Source organism: Canis lupus, chromosome 32, assembly GCF_003254725.2.
Source record: "Canis lupus dingo isolate Sandy chromosome 32, ASM325472v2, whole genome shotgun sequence".
Lineage (NCBI taxonomy): Eukaryota > Metazoa > Chordata > Mammalia > Carnivora > Canidae > Canis > Canis lupus.
The window spans coordinates 16,297,727-16,313,283 of NC_064274.1; the positions used below are offsets into that span (position 1 = coordinate 16,297,727).

The following is a 15,557-nucleotide window of genomic DNA, read 5'->3' on the forward strand; positions in this document are numbered from 1 at the left end:
TAGTGGTGAGAATACAAATGCTTCTTCTGTCCTGACCATAGGAAAAGCTCTTAGTTTTAGTATTAGCTGTGAGTTTTTCATATATGGCCTTTATTATGTTGCGATATGTTCCCTCCAAACCTACTTTATTGGGAGTTTTTATCATGCTGTTATGTTTTGTCAAATGCTTTTTCTGCATATATTGAAATGATCATACCTTTTTTATCCTTTCTCTTATTAATGTGATGTATTACATGGATTTTGATACTAAGGTCATATTGCCCTCATAAAATGTGATGGTGAGGGTATTCTCTATTTTCTATGAGTTATACAAAAGTAGAAGAATTTCTTCTTTGAGTGTTTGATAGGTAACCTAATGAAGCAGCTGGACCTAGAATTTTCTATGTGGGATTTTTCTTTTTAATGACTAGTTCTACTTTCCATGGTAAATTTAAAAAATAAATAAAAGCCACATTTTCTAATTCTTGTCAACTCAGGAAGTTTTATTTTTATGATCTTTTATTTTTTATGTGTATTGGCATAAAATTATTAATACCTTTTTAAATATCTGAAACCTTTCCAGATATGAACTTATTTTCATTTTTGGATAGTTTTATTTGGTGATAAGCACTTTAAAAATTATAATTATAAAGACTTCTACTTCTAATACTACTTTCTTCCTTGAAAAATATCTTGTCTGCTATTAATATAGCTGAACCAACTTTCTTTCCATTACTATTTGGATGGCATTTGTACTATCCTTTCACTTTCAATTTTTCTGAATTCTTTTGTTCCACACATAATTCTTATTAAAAATATACTTTTAATGTATAATCAATAATTTGACACTAATTTGGCTTTGATTTCTCAAAAACCAGAACATGTATTTATATGAATGCTTTAAGTCTACTACTTTGTACATTCTACCTTTTTGTACATTCTATTTGTTTTGGCTATTCTAGGTACTTTTATTCTGTTTTCTTACCTTCTTTTGGATAATATGTGTGTATGTAGAAGATATATATGTATAGATATAGATATATAGATATATAGATATATAGATATAGATATATTTCACTTTCCTCTTTTCACCTCTACTAATTTAGAAACTATGTGTTCTGTTTCTACTTATTTAATAGTTCTGCTAGAATTTCCAGCATACTTAATTTATCAACATGTAATCAATATCTTTGTCCTCCTTTCAGATAATAAACATACTTACAATATTTTAATTCCATTTAGTCAATGTATCTATGTCTTAAATTATAGGTTATTTTGTCATGTTTTTAATGCTGTCTTTTTTTATTTCATTATCAATACTATTTTGTACAATAACATTTATTTACATCTATCCATATGTTTTCCACTTTTTTTGTTCTACTGTCCTCTTGTATCTGTATGTAGAATTGCTTTTCTTCTTCTTGAGGTATAGCTTTTAAAATATCTTTTATTGGTGGTTTTCTTGTGGTCAGATTCCTGAGTTTTTGTTTATCCAAACATGTCTTTATTTCATCTTTTTGTTTAAGTGTATTTCCCCTAGACACAGAAATTTAAATTATTAGGTTTATTTTTTCAGCATATTGACAATATCATTTCACTAGCTTTAGCTTTAGGGTTGTCAAAACTGTTGGGGAAAATCTACCTTCAATCATATCTCTTTAGTAATAAGAACTAGCTACATTTATCTAGAGTCAGATGGAAAAAATACATAATGTAATTAACATAGAATCATAAAGTAATTTTAGCATAAATAGAACTGAAGATTCAGAAAATGAAAATGCTCATGGCTTCATAGCAAAAAAGGAATGTATCTTTCTTTGAAGTTCCTCTTACTTAGGTACTTGTCAAATATCAAATGTCACTTTTGAAGGAAGTCTCAGTGGAGTTGTAATGCCATATGTTGAAAACCCAACAAATCAAAAGGTAAAAAGTCAGGTTACAAGTAAAAGAAGTAAGCATAAATATTGGTTTAGGCCACCCATTTGGCTATAAGAGTGACCATTAAATGGCTTCATGAAATTGAGAGGACAAACTTCCAGAATGTGAGAAACTTGAGTGTGTTTGAATCCTCAGATTGAGCCAGTAGAGAGGAAGAGAAAGAAGATAAAGAAACAAAGGTGATCATTGCTAGAGGTCTGGGAGAAATAGAGAGGATTGGATCCAGTTAGATGGAGTGCTTAATCGTAGGCATGGAAGACATCATTTTCCAGAATAATGGAGGGAGGGAGGGAGTAAGGAAAGAATGGTGTGAATGTAAGCAAGTCTTCATGGGTGGTATTGGGAAGTTAAGACTATTAAGAAATACTAACTTTTCTTGGAGAAATGAGAGATGAGATTATCTGCTAGGAGGGCAAATGTAGCAGAAAACATTAGATATGATGAGGTTGAGAGCTTAAAGATGGTGAATAAGTTTTGAAATACTTACTATAGCAAACAGAAGAGAGGGTTAGTTAAGAAACGTGGAAAATTTGTCAGGCAATGCTGTTGGCTCTTGGGAGTTTCAGATATCATCGCAGCCCTAATCTACACAGTTACAGATATATGTTTTTGTCCAACAGCATTCAGTGATCAGAATGCATTTGAATTAATATAAGATTGAGATTTTATCAGATTGCTTTTATTTGTTGTTTTTTATAGCAGTACAGTGATGCAGTGAGTAAGGATATAGACAGTGTAATGGCAAATCATTAAATCTAAATTCGATGTATATGGTAATGAAGACAGGAGAGATGTCTCAACAGCAGGCCGAAAATATGGCTTGAGAGAATACAGCCCTCAGTAAGTCTGAAGATCCTGTATATTGATTTATATTAAATGAAAGACCTTCAGAGCCAGGAAGTTGTGTTTAAGGAAAGAGACATCTAAATTCATGATTCAGAGAGTTGAGTGGGTTCCAGATGCTCAAAAAGTCATGGTTGTGAGGGTGGCAGAGGTGGGCTTCATTTATCCTTTGAATTCCAATTTAGTTCCAAGATCAATGTAGTTACTTCGCTCTTCTCTGAATTCAAAGCCCATATAATGTGTCATCTATGCCACTCACGTAACAACAAATCATATACTTCAAATTATGCCTACTTTATTTTTAGGTAATATTAGAGCACTTCTGTAGTTATTTATGCTTCTTTGCTCTGTCAAATTGGATTGAAACACTCCAGTGCACTGGAATTATATAGATTTTATGGGAAAGGGACCATAATGTTTACAGACCTTTTACATTGTTGTCAGAAAAGCGTTGTATTATTTTAATTTTTTTATTTGTTGTTATAACAGAAATGTTTTTCTACCAAACTATGATTTTAACTAATTACTGAATTTATAAAACTCAAAATCAACCTCTTAAATAATTTTAAGAGTACTGTGAATAAGTTTGTGGATTGCTAGCTCCATTTATAAATGGGACAGTTCTTTCATATGGACATTAACACATATACACAATGTCTTCAGAGATACTATCAAGGGAAAGCATTACCATGCAAATAATTACAATACAGATTTACTCAGATGTGTCTAAAATTAAAGTTCCATTCCCAGTATCCCCATGTATCAAAAAGAGTGAATGGATTTCCAATTGATGAACTGTCAAGTTGTCAGTGTTTATTCTGCTGCCAATGGCTAAGTGTATACAATGCCCGAAGCCTTATCACTTCGAGCAGGGGGACTGTCAGCAATCATAAACTAACAGGCTTGTGTCTGTTTGGATTTGAATGTGAGATTTACCAAGTCCCAAATTTTGGACTAGTCTCAGTTCTCTTGGCAGTGTATGAGTGGAAGTTTCATTTTTCTGAATTTGGGGTGAGAATGAAGGTGAAAAGAATTATCTAATTTTCACTGATGTTGATCAAAACAAAGCTTTTCTGCTTTGATATTTTTTTTACATGTTCTTTTACTTTGATGTAAGGTAGTGTTTCTTTCATTCAGTAGATGGTACATTCAAGGTATTAGACACTGTACCCTTGAAGATAAATTTAGGTAAATCTCACAGCCAAATTTTTAAATTATCAAGGTTTTATATATTCTTAAACTTTCTCCAAGAATGTTTGTTCTTTTTTCTGTTCATCAAAATGCAATATTTCCAAAAAGAGAAATAATAACATCATATCCAACCTCCTAAAACTAAACTTATTAGAATGTATTAAAAAGATTAAATTACAACTTTAATGTAAAGAGTCAATCTGTGTTTTTTTCCTTAGAAGAGAAATTCTCCACAATAGTTGCTTTTTTGTTGTTTTGTTTTTGCTTAGGTGTCTGAAGTGTTGTTTGTTTGGTGTGGTTTAGCCAATGCTACTCACTTTTTATTGCGGAGATGGAGTTCTAGCATTAAAATTTAATAATCTAGACCTAATGTCTATGAACTTTACCACAAACAGGAAAATAAGGCCAGGAAAAAAAAATAAATTGAAACTGATTTCACAACCAATCTTAATTGCATAGTTATGCTTAGTATCCTCATAAAATTGTTTTCTCATGTAAGCTGATGAAATAAAATGGTACAGCAGAGATATTGTAGCTCCTAGGTATAATTGTGTCTCAGATAGGTTTGGAATCTTTACTCAGATTCTCCTACATTAAATTCTCAAATATAAAAACTATAGTTTTGTATTCTTGGGAAAACTTAATGTACTGTTTTTGCAAGGGTATTATAAATTTTGAGATTGGTCCACTTTTAATAAACTAAAATATTTTACAGGCTTGTACTTAGAAAAGGAAAGAACAGTTTTACTTTCAAATAGCCAATGATTAAATGTTGTACTGGTATTCTTGAACATTGTATTTGTATTCTGGTTCTGCAATATCTAAAATAGCATTTACTTTTTCATATTTCCTTGCTTTATGTTTCCTTAAAGCATTTTTGCTCACTGAAATTATACGCATATACAAGTATACATACAATCTTCATATATGTGTATATAGAATCTATATGTGCACACACAAAAATGTAATGCAATACTTATTTATGATAAGTTTTTCCCCTTACAATGTCAGTGAAACAAGAATGTCTATTTCTTCCTCTGTCCTTTAATGCATGCATATAGTAGATGCTCACAAAGTATTTAGTGAATGAACTAATGAATTCCTGCACAGATCATCTATAAGATTCTTCTCTGCATCTATAAATATAGCAGCCATATTTTAATTCTAATTAAAAATATAAGTATATGCACATAAACTAATTGCTGACATGCCACATTAGAAAATGAATGTGTGATCATACCCTTTCCATCACTGTATCCTCAATCCTTAGCAGAGTTGTCCACTTGGCCACCAAAAATACAGCCAATTATTTTAGAGGTTAAGTAAGATTATATATACTTTATTTTCAGAAATTCATAGAGCATAGGGAACTAATGGATTGATTATTCCAAACAAATAGGTTAATTTTTCTAAGCAAAAGGGAAAGACCCACAAAAGTGTAAGGTCATTGGGAATTATTGGCATTTGTGAATCAAGATTACTTTCTAACTACTAGGCTAGTTTCAGTATGTTGTAATGTGGAAAAGTACATAGCCTTGGCTGTCAAATACACCTAGGTTGAAATTCTGACTGTGATCTTAGGACCACTAAACCTAGCCAGTCTCAATATTTTTGCCTATGAAATGTGAATAATAATACATATCTCTTAAGAAGGGTATGAGGAGTAAGTGAAACTATTTTGTAGGTTACATATTGAGGAATAATTAAAATCATGTCAGTTTGTAAGGGCAGTAACTATGTGATTCATTTTTTTATGTAATTCATATTTAATGCCAATAGAAGAAATGCAGTTTAGTTACTATTTTGACTAGAAATTTCCATGTAAGGTGGGGAATGTAATTCATTTTAGATGTGATTGACAGAGCATTATATATGACAATCACAGTGATAGCATGAAACATTAACCTTTTTTGTCTCATTTAATGTTCTTTCTGAATCTAAAATTCTACATGTCTGTTAATCAAGACTTGGGACCATATACAATTTGATGGGAAGCTAATAGCAGAGAATCTGGTAGCTAAAATAGCCTGCATAAAACCAATCTTTATAATTAAGCCCATTATTGGAAAATCTACCACCCTATATACTGTCATGTTTCTAACTATGAATTTATATCTTAGAAGGTTTCTATCAAGAGAACCTAGAAAATGCTGTGAATTGACAATGTGTTGTGAATACAACAGCTTTTTCCCCTCCCACCCTCCTTTGTATATAATACACAATCATGATAAATTTAGCTCCATCAGCTTTATTTTGCTGTGTCTTCAAGAAAATATTTTGCACCACAAAGTAATGTGATCCTGAATCTAGTACCTTACAAAATGTCCAGTGTGTTAGAGCCTTAAAATTATTAGCCTCAGCAGTTTCCTGAAGTATAGGACAGCTCTGCACTCCTGAAAAATAAGTACTGTGGACTAGATCATTTCTGCTTTGAAGGAAGCTCATGTAATATTATTACATAGAAGAGAAAATGACAGTTGTATCCAATGATGTTTAGAGTTACTCTGACCTTTCTGGAGGATTTAGCTGTTGCCTGAATGGAGAGGATTTCTGAGGGAGTCTTGCTTCAGGCAAGCAACATATACAGCCTGTTGGAGAGAGCAGGAGCTATCTTTTTAGTGAAATGGATGATAGTGACTTCTCCAGCATGGAGCAAAGAAGCCTGATAGGGTATAATTCCCATCCCAAATTTTGGTGGAAATAAAATCAAGAACTTTTCTGGAAGGACTACAAAATCTGGATTATTTGGTTGGTATAGATTACTTTTCTACTTTTGAGGGAAAGACTTATTTTGAGGAAAGTAGCTGCTATTGGCATGTAGACTCCCAGGAAATGTTTAGATCTGGATCTGTATGTACTCATAAAGAGACTCAGAATGTGTGGTTCATCTCCAGTCCACATCCTGAGTTAAGAGTTCAAGCCCATATCTGATACACAGGAGGCAAGGTTGGGTTTCCTTTTTACTCTGTTGGACAGCACCCACAGTGAGACACGTTGGAATCTGCCTTACTCACCCACACACACGCACACACTTGTAAACACACACACCACCAATAAAACTCTAATCTAGCCCAAATTCAAATACACAGCGTGGTAGTGTATACTAGGCACTGAACCTCATTTCTAGTTTCAGCCACAAATGATGATTAATGTCCAAGACCCACTACCCAAGCAATAATCATTAAGGAAATCTAAATGAAGAATACATAGAATTGAGAAACATTTGTTCATATGTCATATGTAATCTTTTTCCAAGTTCTCACTGTATGATTAAACTTTAAGTGGCAGATATCAAAGATTTATTTCAAAGAGGTTGCATGAATGGGAAAACAGTGACAAGATGACATCACACAGTGTAAATCCTTTGTCCGCCTATGTTGGAAATTCATAACTGACTGCTTTGTAGTAAAGTGACTGATGCTATGGTAAGTTCAGTTAAGTCATAATCCCACAGGTTTGTCATTGCATCTCAAATTATTTACTTTCTCTCTCCTCTGAATTTCTCCACAGTCAGTTAAAATATTTGATTAAATATCTCTTATTCCCTCAAGTCTGTCTGGACTTCAGGGGATTATAAATTCTCCTTCAACAGGAACTAGGTTTTATTTATTGGAATGATTATAAAAATTTAAATAGTCTGGGCACATAATCTCACCAAATTTGCTAATAGAGTCTTCATAACGTATTTGTTTGGTGACCTTCATTCAAACTAACGAATATTGTGTTGATATCAGTGATGAATAATTGAAATTGTAATCATGGTTTCTACTGACTGCTGATTGTATTGCCTCTTATCTGTCTTCCCTCTCCAACCCCAGTAATTTTATTTTCCTTCATGGCCCGGACACCTGATACACTAAAGCTAGTCAAACACCATTAAGACTTTAGTCCAAATTAGGTTGTTCTACAGTAATTAGAAAATGGAGATTCATATTTATTCATTTCTTTAGAATAGAAACTACATTATTAAGAAAAACTTTTTTGAGACTTTGGGTTGGCTGGATGTATAAACGGTTGCCCCATTTTACATCTCTGCTATCAATTTGAATATATTTCCTACCAAGTTTCCTTCTTGACAAAAAGATGGTATATTGCAATAAAAACAACTAATACAATTTATTGCATTTCCAAAGGGCAGAAATCAATGATATGTGTGCCAAAAGCAAAATATATATTGACTGTGCTAAAGATAAGCATGTGTTATTTGGCAACTGATCGTCATCCCCAAAAGCATGGAGACTATTAACATATGGTTGTGAATGGACACCATGTTTTTCATTATACTCCTGGTTTTTGAGGGGAGGATATTAAAATACAAAGTATTTTTACTGAGATCATAAGCCCATACCAATCATTAATGTAAACATGTCCTTATTTACCTGATGAGAAGTATTTCTGAAAATATTTTTCTCTTTAATAATGCCCTTTTTAAAAAGTTTATGCAACCATATGATCATGCATACAATAAACATTGATTTTCAGCTATGAAAAATGAAATATAGTATTATCTATTCCAATTTAACTGTAGAGTTCAGTATTTAAATATTTTATATTTAAAATTTCTTTTTAGTTATTTAGATTGATAATCTTGAAATAGTGGCATTATAGGCTACTACTATTGTTACTTTATTTTCTATGGTTTCCTATATTTTCTGGATTTTCTGCAAAGGGCATGGAATGCTATCACAATCAGAAAAAATAAAAATTTAGTTTTAGAAGTTTTATTTTTTTTAACTCTCTTTGTACTTAGAGAAGAGAAATAATTTCTGAAAGTTTGTCAGAAGTATACAAGTAATTTCGACTTTGAAGATAAAAGTTTTCTTGCCACTGATTTGAAATAGAGTCCGTCCTCTAGACCTAGCATTTCATGTTTCATCCCTATACTATCTTGCATTCATAAAGTATTCTGAAGAGCTATTTCTTAAAAACAGCTAAACAATTTATTTCCAACTACTTTCCATGACACCAGAATATACAATTTATTTCATAAATATAGATATATTTATAAGATATAAATATATCTTATTTTATTTGAAGTAGGACTGTACCATGATTGAATTAATCTGTAGCTTTGCTTATTAAGCATTCCAATTTTAGATTAGATAAAAAATATCTAATTTTGCAGTGTGGCAATTTTGCATACATAATAAACCTCAAAATTCTTGCCATAACAAAAATTATTTTTAACATATGAAATGTGTCTTTAGATGATTTCCTTTGGTGAAAGTTTGAAAGTAAGAACTCTGAAGAAAAATCTCTAAAAATTATAAATTTATTTGTTCTAATTTTTAAAAATAATATGTTTTTATTTTTCCACAGAAAAATTAGTTACTTAGATTTTATAAGTAAGTAATTAATGTAAACTAATTTACAGTTAAAGATTTTCGTATTAACAATATCGTATTGAAATACAAATACTCATATTGTTTTGTTTATATTTTGGGATTAGTAGTTTTGCTGAATCCCAAATGTTTACTGACCATTAAAAAAGTATATTAATGATTGAAGAGGTAATAAAGATTTTTAAAAACTAATAGAATAGGCCATGTCTTCTTCTTACTCTGGTTTGCAGCTTTAATAGAAACTTAAATCGTTAAATATATATAATTTCAAATGTTGTCACACCCTAAAGAATTGAGATAGGGATCCCTGGGTGGCGCAGCGGTTTGGCGCCTGCCTTTGGCCCAGGGCGCGATCCTGGAGACCCGGGATCGAATCCCACGTCGGGCTCCCGGTGCATGGAGCCTGCTTCTCCCTCTGCCTGTGTCTCTGCCTCTCTCTCTCTCTGTGACTATCATAAATAAATAAAAATTAAAAAAAAAAAAAGAATTGAGATAGACAGTTTTTCAAAGTGATAGTAAAATATTTTTATTCTAAAACAAAGCATTATTACTAAGATACACATTAGTATATTATCATCAATTGTGTTCATGCCATTTAGATGTTGCTGATACATGTTCCCTGAATTGTACTATTTACCTTGCTTACCTCCACTTCTTGATAAGGCTGCAAATATTATTTTGAAGAACTGGTTTTGTTTTTGTTTTTGTTTTGCTTTTTTACTTAAAATTGTCAGCATTTCACCAGGACCTTAAATGTCTTTCTAGCAAATTATTTATGGATTTAATAAATAATCTATCAAAGCTGTATTGAAAGCTAAGTTTGTAGAGTTTTTTTCCAATATGGAAAATAAATGTTTGGAAATGGAGATGTTCTTAGTTAATTACAGACACTTTTATTAATCACAGTAATTTAGATGCAATAAGGGGCTTTTATACTTACTGACAGTGAACTTTGATTTTGAAATATTTAATAAATATTCCTCAGCAGTGTTATTAAATTTCATTGTAACAGTAAAATAGCATTTCTGCAACTTTTTTAAATAATCAAATGTGAGAAATGAATCTCATTAAACAAGAATTCTAAAAATATCTTGGATTAATATAGATTATGCCTTGATATGTTTAATTAATAAAAATGAATGCATCTAGCTGAATTTTATAATCATTCTGAGAAAGTCACTTAATGCTCATAAGGAGAAAAGTACTTATCTACTGAAAATGTTTTCAAGTAATTCTTAATCAGAAGCTATGGAAAGTTCTATCACCTTGGAGTACCTGAATAAAAGACATTTTTGTGGGTCTAAATGGAAATGTATTTGAAATGCTTTATTTGAGAATTTCTTCTCTAGATTCATTCAAGTTTGATATGAATCTATATCCCAAGCTGAGATGGGAATCTTTCAGTTCCAGGCTAATGCATTTCAGAATATCTGATTGCAGCCATTTGAAATAATAATAAGATTTGAATAAGTGTACTTTCATTAAATAGGAGACACTATCTTTTAAGATTGTGAAAAAAATTGTTATAATTCTATCTCCCATACAGAAAGTGTTATATTAATAGATATTTTCTCTTACCAAAGAAAATTGGAAACTGGGAAATTATTCTTGGGACAAACAAAACAATTATAATTCAGGTACTGGATTCTTATCCCTTGTGATTTTTATGGTGAAAATCATATTAATTTCTATTTTATCTTTCTTCTTCTGTGATTCAAGCACCCTCAATCTCTTACAAACAAGCAAAAAGTTTCTGGCTCTTAGATGTTGTATCTTTTCTAGCTGTTCTATTGGTATTAGATAAACTGATTATACAACAGACTCTTCTATATATTCTCTTTGTTTCTTATAATTGTATTAACTGTATCTACATTAAAAATAGATGTATGAATATTTTGTTCATTCCTAAACATACCCGACTTTTTCTAAGTAGGCACATTTTTTCATCCATCCCAAACATTTCTGAGGGATGACAGAATCAGGGAAAAATCAACAGCCATTAGGTGACACATCTCTATCTTATGTATCTAATACCTGTGTTTTGTGGGTTGAATGGCTTCCCCTAAAGTCTTTAGTTTACTAGAAAAAACAAGACCAGACATCTAGTTCAATCTAATCTAGTTTTGTTTTGTCTTTCTACTGCATTGGAAGTTCTTTCCACAATTCCCCCCCCGCCCCAAAAAAAATATTGAGGTCATTGAGAAAACTATGTTGCAGCAGAAACCAATGAAGAGATTAAATACTTTCATATTAAAAAATAAGGCATATTAATATTATTTATGTGCATTTAATAGTAGCCACATGCAAAAAGAAACGATGATGTTTTATTATTTCAGAGTCATGTTTTGAATCAAGGATTCAAAGTTATAGGGAAACTTGGGACGCCTGGGTGGCTTGTCTGCCTTTGGCTCAGGGCGTGATCCTGGAGTCCCGGGATTAAGTCACACATTGGGCTCCTTGCATGGAGCCTGCTTCTCCCTCTGCCTATGTCTCTGCCTCTCTCTCTCTCTCTCTCTCTCTCTCTCTGTCTCTCATGAATAAATAAATAAAATCTAAAAAAAAAAAAAACCCACAAAGTTATAGGGAGACAAATATGGCTTTATGCATGTTTCCTTTATTTATGCTAAGATTTGAAAATCAGCAGGATGATGCTCATCTTCACCCAGAATATCTTTAATTATCCATTAAGATGCCTCATATTTTGCTGCTAATTATGCAGTGCCACATGTAGACTCCAGCTTGTAAAATCATCTGAACAGGAAGTATTACCCATTGAAGCTGTAAATAACCTGCAACTAGAACATGGATTTATTTATTGTCTTCTCTTTTCTATAAACAGATTGTAAGTATGTAGAAATAGTATAGGAAGGAAGAATTAGATAGTAGGGCTCTACTAGAAGAAGTAAGCCCAGGTTAGGAATATTAGTAAGAGCTGATGCATTAAGTAGAGAAACATTAAGGCAGTGGAGCCAGGGAAGATACCTTTTCAGAGAAAGGGAAAAAGGATTAAAGGGAGAAGAGTACAATAGATAAATTTTGCCTATTTTACCTTTTTATTTCAAATTGAGCTTGGTTACATTCTCAGATTGTAAGTATTTGCTCTATTAATGTTGAATAAATAAATGAAAAAAGGGATGATGATAGGGAAGAATACCTAGAAGGCAAGTTAGTTGGCTTTATAGTACTTAATATCATGTAGAATTAAAGTTCAGAACTGTTAATATGATGTTAAAAGGTGGTCCTTCATATTTTTTACATGTAGCCATCCAGTTTTCGCAACAGTATTTAAAAGATTGTCTTTTCCCCAATGTGTGTTTTTGCCTCCTTTATCATAGCTTAATTGACCTTATTGTGGGTTTATTTCTTGGTTCTCTATTCTGTTCCATTAATCTGTCTACTTTTTGTGCCAGTACCATACTGTTTTGATTACTACAGCTTTGTAGTATAGCGTGAAATTTGGAACTGTGATGCCTCCAGTTTTGCTCTTTCTCAAGATTGCGTTAGCAGTTTGGGGCACTTAGGGGTTCCACACACATTTTAGTATTTGTTCTAGTTTTGTGAAAAATGCTGTTGGTATTTTGATAGGGATTGACTTGAATCTATAGATTGCTTTGTGTAATCTGGACGTGTTAGTAATATTAATTCTACAATCCATGAACATGGAGCATCTTTCCTCTTGTTTGTGTCATCCTTCATTTATTTAATCACTGTTTTATAGTTTTCAGGGTACAGGCTTTTTGCCTCTTTGGTTGAGCTTATTGCTAGGCATTTTATTCTTTTTGGTGCATTTGTAGATTGTGTTAATTTCTCTTTCTGCTATTTCTTTACTGTGTATGGAAATTCTACTGATTTCTGAGCATTAATTTTGTACCCTGAAACTTTACTCAATTCATTTATTACTTCTAGTAATTTTTTGGTGGAGTCTAGGCTGTTCAATGTATATAGTATTATGCTGTCTACAAATAATGACAGTTTAATTTATTTCCAATATGAATGCCTTCTATTTTTTTTTTCTTGTGTGATTGCCATGGCTAGGACATCCAGTACTATGTTGAATAAAAGTGGGGAGAATGAACATCCTTTTCTTATTCTAGACCTTAGAGGAAAAGCTCTGGTTTTCACCATGGAATATGTTAGCTGTGAGTTTTTTATTTATGGCCTTTATTATGTTGAGATATGTTCCTTCTAATCCTGCTTTGTTGAGAGTTTTTATCATGAATGTATATTGAATTTTGCCAAATGTTTTTTCTGTATCTATTGAAATGATCATATGTTTTTATGCTTTGTTTCTTTTAAAGATTTTATTTATTAATTTGAAAGAGAGAGAAAGAGACAAAGAGCAGGGGAATGGGCAAAGGGAGAAGCAGACTTCCCGCTGAGCAGGGAGCCCAATGCAGGACCCTAGGATCATGACCTAAGCCAAAGGCAGACACTTAACCAAGTGCCCTGATTTTATGCTTTGTTTTGTTTATGTGGTATATCATCTTGATTGATTTGAGAATACTGAACCATCTTTGCATCCCTGAAATAAATCCCACTTGATCATGACAAATGACTTTTTTATGCTTGTTATTATTTTGTTGAGGATTTTTTGCATCTATGTTTATCAGGGATATTGGACTGTAGTTTTTGTTTGTTTTTTGTGGTGCCTTTGTTTGATTTTGGTATCAGGATAATGCTGGCCTCATAGAATATATTTGGAAGCTTCCCTTTCTTTTTGATTTTTTGGAATTCTTTGAGAATATGTATTAATTCTTCTTTAAATGTTTGGTAGAATAGACCTGTGAATCCATCTGGCTGTGGACTTTTATTTTTTTTTAGTAGTTTTTATTTGGTTTTGTTTTATTACCAATTCAATGTTGTTACTTGTAAGCAGTCTGTTCAGATTTTCTATTTATTCTTGGTTCAGTTTTGGAAAATTATATGTTTCTAGGAATTTCTTCCATTCCTTTTATGTTTTCCAATTCATTGGCATATACTTTTTCATAATGTTCTTTTTATAATTCTTTGTATTTCTGTGGTGTCAGTTGTTATTCCTTCTCTCTCATCTCTAATTTTATTTTTTTATTTTAATCTCTCTCATCTTTTTTCTTTTTTTCTTGATGACTCTGGCCAAAGGTTTATAAATTTTATCTTTTCCAAGAACCAGCTCTTGGTTTTATTGATTTTTTTTTCTTTTCTTAGTATCTATGTCCTTTCTTTCTGTTCTGATGTTCATTATTTCATTCCTTTTACTCATGTAGAGAGTATTATGCTAAGTGAAATTAGTCAGAGAAAGGCAAATACACATGATTTTACTCATAAGTGATTCTAAAAATAAAAACAAAAACAAATGAGTAAATAAACAAAAAAGCAGAATCAGACTTAAAAATACAGATAGCAAACTGAATGTTGACTTATAAGGGGGGGGTGGGAGAGATTGGCAAAATGGGTGAAGGGGAGTGGGAAATACAGGTTTTCAGTTACAGAATGAATAAATCATGGAAATAAAAGGCACAGTAGTATAATGAATATAGATGATCAATTAATGATATTGCTATAAGTTCATGGATATGTCCATAATTAGGCACTAAACTCCCAGAGTATTTGACCTCTCACCAGCTAGTTTTCTAGTACTTTAAAGAGGATATCAATATGCCTTTTTAAAATAGCTTTAAATATGTTTATTATCTTATTTTTTGAAGTATCATTAATGCATACCTATGCCAAAATATATCAGTGAGCATACTCTAAACATATGCACCTTATGCTGCATCAGTAACATTTCAATGAAAAATTTAGAGAAGTATGTTTCATTGCAGACCTAATTATATAAATAAATATAAATAAATAAAAAGTCTTTGATCATCAAAACTTATATTTTTATGTAAAGTCTTTGATTATCCAGATATATATAAACATACGAAGAAAATAAGATATCCAGTTACATGTTTTACCTCATATTTTACCAAGAAATGTGAATGTAATGATCATATGATTTCCTAATTAATTTTATAATGCAAATTAACTAAATAGCTCTTTTATACTTGCATATCACCACTTTTGGGCTTCTAGTTGTTTTCTTAATTCTTTGAAATGGCTATATTTAATATTATCTAAGTAATTCAAGGTGTGTATTAAGAATATTTGCATTTCTGCTGCCATCATCATTAGTAAAGCACAGTTGAATGTATTAGAAGGGTAATAGATTTTTTTTTTTCCAAACGTAACACATTGCCTATGAGATATCAAAGTCTGTAGTTTCCTTTATTGGTTTATATGGGA

At 31.7% G+C, this 15,557-nt stretch overlaps 1 protein-coding gene across 3 annotated transcripts in view; it reads left to right on the forward strand.

Annotated features, from left to right (window-relative positions):
• Positions 1-15,557, forward strand: part of GRID2 (glutamate ionotropic receptor delta type subunit 2) — a 1,467,015-nt gene that overhangs the window by 940,901 nt on the left and 510,557 nt on the right. The gene's annotated exons all lie outside the window — the stretch shown is intronic.